The 5621-nt window shown below is 22.6% G+C and overlaps 1 long non-coding RNA gene across 1 annotated transcript; it reads right to left on the reverse strand.

Moving 5' to 3' along the window:
- Positions 1 to 4252: 4252 nt before the first annotated feature.
- LOC119673124 lies at positions 4253 to 5267 on the reverse strand. Its single transcript, XR_005252008.1, has 3 exons — positions 5164 to 5267; positions 5007 to 5072; positions 4253 to 4933 (listed from the first exon to the last, which is right to left on the reverse strand). It is a non-coding gene; the product is annotated as an uncharacterized LOC119673124 (long non-coding RNA).
- Positions 5268 to 5621: the final 354 nt, after the last annotated feature.

Raw genomic sequence — 5621 nt, forward strand, 5'->3', positions numbered from 1 at the left:
AATGTATAAAATTAATCTTTCATACATTTTATTATTATTTATTATTTCATATTACATTTTATTATTTATTATAATCTTATAATTTTTTTGGGTAATATTGGATTCACACGAGTTTTGTATGTAATTTTTTTTTTATATTTAAAAATTTGATGGAAAATATTTTTAACCTTTAATATATTTTAAGGACCTGTATTGAATTGTAGATATAATTTTATTGAACAACAAAATTAAACAAAATTAATTAGTTGTTTTTATCAATTAATCTTATTGAAATTATATTAATTATTAAATGTTTATTTATTTGTCTCTGTACATTTAGTTTTTTACTTTAACGTAATACAGAAATACATGCGCACAAAAAAACCTATTTTATCGCCCTTACCAGTGCAAGTTTAGGAAGTCACGGGGAAAGCGAAACACGATGGAACCCATTTTTCCCCTTTCATTATTCCACTTCAGGCCCCATAATATGTAAAAATGTCTAGGTATGTATCTAGAATGTACTATGTTAGAAATATTTTTATTTCTAGAAATCAAAAACGCTGTATGTAGTAAAAATGTTCTAATGTTAAAATTATTTATTTCAACCATGTATAGATATAAGAATACATTTATTTGTACCATAAAATAATAGGGGTATTCACGATCCAAACTGTAAAGTCCTAACAATTTTTAATACAAGAAAAAAATAAAAGAAAACATATTTAATAGAGTTCAGTTGTAGTTTTCTGTATACTGAAAGTTCTTAAATATTTAACACTTTGAAAATACACTCTGCCTTTCCAGAAATACTATACCCTAGTTGGATAGGCACGGTCACGATTAATCATATCAAAAAATAAACACAAAGCTGCTCTTAGTAAATCCTAGTACTATATTATATTATATAGAATATATAGAACACACACTATATTTGTTTCTCTGAAATTGACGCTGTAACATCATAGTAAATCTAATATTTTTATGAATTCGCAGGTTTTCTTTTTTTAAATTTTTCTTTATAATAATGAACAAAGAACCATAATGCTGAGGTATTTTCCATATATAACTCAAATATTATTACCATATTCAAAAGTATTATATATTCAAAATCCATTAAACTAAGCGAGTGAAGTGGAGCATGTGTTGGTATATGTAAACATAATTTCTAAAAATCTCATGGCAAAATTTTAGTTGCATTCAATTTTTTATTTCATTGCAGAAAAAAACATATTTTTGTGATAAATACAAAATTATTATTATTCTAAAATAAAAATAAAATTGAGTTAGAAAATTGAATATACTATTTTGTACACTTTAAAAAATGTGTTTTGTGGCTTTGGTTGTAATATAGCTTAGGTAATAAAAACATTAAGATTTTTGAACATGATTAATAATCAATTATGTTAACATATTATCACAGTAATTAATCACAGTTGAAATATATATTGAAGAAATAAATACTAGATCAGTTTTGTAATACTTAAAGCATTTAAACAAATATATGTAAATTGAGTACAGATTAAATATATATGTATATATATAAATATATATATGAACAAATAAATATATATATACACAAAAAAGTAAAATTTAAAATATATACATATATTGTAGAAATATATATAATTACTTCTTACTTAAATTTTAACACACAATACACCAAATAATAATAAAATTTCACTATAGATTTATCTTATAAATTTTTTAGCGAAAATAACCACATTCATTTATACATTTCATATCTTTCGTTATCTAATAGAAACCACGCATCGTATAAACTATGTTAAAGTTTATAAATTAGGAAAGAAAACATTCTTAATTTTCAAATTAAAATTTTTAAAAATTTAATACTGATTAAAATTTCACAAAATAAATAAATTTCTATAATAAATTCTTAAATCTGCATATTTCATAAAAGGGTTTATCTATTGATTTTTACACCAAGTTTGATTAAATTTATGTAACAAAAAGAACCTAGTTAGCTATACACAACTATTGCCTATATAATTAAGTATGTAATGCTAATGAGAATCACAATTAACACTGAGGCATAGGTGAATTAGTAATGGTTATTTTCTAAAATACAAATATAGTTTTTCAAAAATTGATTTAAACAATTTGTATAAAATATTTAAAAACTGCATTATATATTATACATATATATAGAACATATATGTATGTATACCTTACACCTTACTAAACAATTTTTGTTACACTAATAATTTACAATTGTTGTTTAATAGAATTAAAATAAAATTTATAAAATATATATTTTAATGCATATAATGCATAATATAAATGTTTCATAGAAACAATTTCATAAAGCACGTAAAATATAATATAACAAATATATTTAATAAAGCAGTTTTATAAATAGTAAGTCTAGTACATCTGTATTTAATATAAAACTTACATGAGTATAATACATGGGACTCGTATAAGATAAATTTAGTTTTCATTAAAAAAAATGTTAAAATTATATATAATATATTTCATATATATATAATCTATGAAATATTAAAAAATATATTATAACTTTGAAGATTATCTAATATAAATTTTTTAAACAGCATCATTTGCTTCCCTTATAATATCATCGAAATAATATTTCATATATAACTGAATCAAAACTGTGTACATCGCTTTTTTTATTTAACACCAAAAATAAAAACAAAATAAATATATAAAGACTCATACTAATCATCTTAAAAATATAGCGTATCTATAATTATTATGTTTATATATACATATATATATATTAATTATTAAATAGTCTAATTGTCAAGTTAACATGAAATTATTATTTTCATCAAATAGTGTTTTTTTTAGTGAAACAAAATATTTTGTTATATTTTGCCAAATCCACGAAGATTTCTATCTAAGATAGTTGAAGTAAATTAATTTTATTTAAATATACTTAATTTGTTTTTCAATTTTCAATTAGCCCAATTATAAATTTTTATTCCTAAAAATAAACATATTTTTTATTGAAATTGTATTTACTATATCTCCTTTAATTAATAAATTATGAACAATAACATAATAAATTCTAAAAAACATAAAAAATACAATGTAATTTCTGAAATGCATAAATAAAACACCGCTGGCTTTGTAGTTATAAGTACGATCGGATAAATGTTCGAGAACTGTGCTTTTGTTGCAATTCAGAAGCATCCGAAAGTAATATACCTCTACCAGTGTGGTTAATAATATATTTTAAAAGTTTAAAAAATATGAATTATAAACTTATACTCTAAAACAAAATAACATATTTAATTTAATTAATTTAAAATCAAATATGACAAAGAAACCATGTTTTAATAGAAAGTGAAATACAAATAGTGGTAAAATAAATACAAACAAAAATTTTATTTTAATTTACTTTTTGGCTGACCAAGCAGCTGTTTCAAATATCAAAAAATATTCGTTATCTTTTAAAATAATAGGACTTATATATATAATATGGGCCCATATATTATATAATATTTGGGTTGCAATTGTCAGGTTTAGAACTTAACACCTGCCACATTTGAAACATTGCTCGTACAAGCCTAATATATTTAACTACTATTAATCCCTTTCTATATTTTTGCATTTAAATATAATAAATTAGTTATAATTAGTTATTTGTTGTCTATTGTTTTAATTGTTATAGATATGTACCAAATATGTTTTATATATCAAAATTCTAGATCTAAAATATTTAAATTTCTGCAAATATTCTAATAATTTACAAACATTTCCTTGAACGTAGCGTATGCATAGCACACAAAAAATATGCAATATAAGAAAAATTACTTTTTGTAAGAATTTTCTAAAAATGCAATATATAATTTTAATTAATAAATCAATAATATAAATTATTAATATGCTCGTTATGCTTACATATGTTTACAGTATTTTTTAAATGTGCTTTTAAGAATCTCATACATTATTAATATAATAATGAGTTGGCTTAAATTAAATCACAAATCATGAAATAAATTAAATTGACAAATGCTGATAATATAATTTAATTAAAATAAAATAGTTGTTAGTATATAAATTACTACCTAATAGATATTATAAAAAAAATATTTTAAGATACAAAATTAAAAGTTATACATACAAAAAAGGGAAATATATCATTAAAAAAGAAAAATTAGTTTTAAGTGCTATTAAAAATATGTACAAACTACAGTTATCAAAACTTTGTGTTACCGTCGTTAAAGTAAACAAGTGTTGAATAAAAATCAATAATATAGTCAATTTATACAAAAAAGACAATACATTTAGTTTTTTAACATTCTTTTAATTATATTTTTATTAAATAAACCGAAATGTAATATACAATCTTCATGTGTTGGTTAAGCGCACGCGCTGTATATTGCTTGTTGCTATGTTTAGCATTTGCGATGAATATATATAGTTGTGTATATTATTGCTGGATCCGTAAGCAGTTTCGGCTGTCTCCTTCAACACTGGTTATGAAATAAATACGTATATTTGCGATTTAATTAGTTTCATAATTGATTTGAAAGCTTGAAGTATGTATATACATTTCCTTAAATGTTTTCTATAGACGTCCATAAATAATTTTATTCATCTAATCGTATTATGAAAACTTTTGTTAGGCTCTAGTGTTATTAATTGAATTATTAATTCTTATTCCTTGTGCTTTTAATAAGCTAATAAGGAATATTAATATGTAAATTTTTATAATTGCATATATTTAAATATTATGTTGATTTATTTTAATGATTATTTCTTTTTATGTAATGTACGGTCATATTCTAATTAATGTCGTGAACGATGCTCTTCTCTACGATCACGTTCTCTTTCGCGGTCACGATCACGATCTCGATCAGATGAACGGTAACGTTCCTCGTAGTAACCTCGTTTTGTTGGTGCTTCGCCGGATGCTTCTACGACTTGTTCTGGAGACTTACGTGGACGTGCTGAACGGCTTGAGCTTAATAAATTTAGGTACATAAATATAACTTTATTAAATAAATATATAAAAAAGAAATAAACGAAATAGTTACCTATCATCTCTGTAATGGTCAGGAACTTGACGTTCACGTTCGCGACTTCTAGAGCGTTCACGGTAACTAAAGTTTAGATGTTTATATAAATTGTTTATTATAAAATTAAAATGTTCAAAATCAAACAAAATGGTTGTATATCTAACACCCAACTTACCCAACATCACGCTCTTTGCTTTCACGATGTCGTTCACGTGAGCGATCCCTAAAAATAAGTTAAATTTAAGTAATGTCATATGTCATCATCATTCATATGAATTTGTATAAAATACATTTCTTATAACTTTTCTTGTTTTTGGTTAATTTAGTAATTTTAGGGTCTCTGAAGTTCTTGTTTGATTCTTTTAATATTTCAATATTTTTATTTTGGTAACAAATACTAAAGTTTGAAAAAATATAATTGCAGCAAATATTGAGAATTAACAGAGAGCAAGACTTTTTATGAGAATATTGGATAACCTTTATTAAATCTTAATCTTTACGTGTACTAATAGTAGAAAATTTTCATCTTAGGCTGATATAACTACTATATATTATCCAATAAAACTTATTACTTTATAAATTGAGGTATGAGGAGATACCTCATAAATTGAGTGACATTAATTAGAGCTTCAA

Source organism: Teleopsis dalmanni, chromosome 1 (assembly GCF_002237135.1).
Source record: "Teleopsis dalmanni isolate 2A chromosome 1, ASM223713v2, whole genome shotgun sequence".
NCBI classification, from domain to species: domain Eukaryota; kingdom Metazoa; phylum Arthropoda; class Insecta; order Diptera; family Diopsidae; genus Teleopsis; species Teleopsis dalmanni.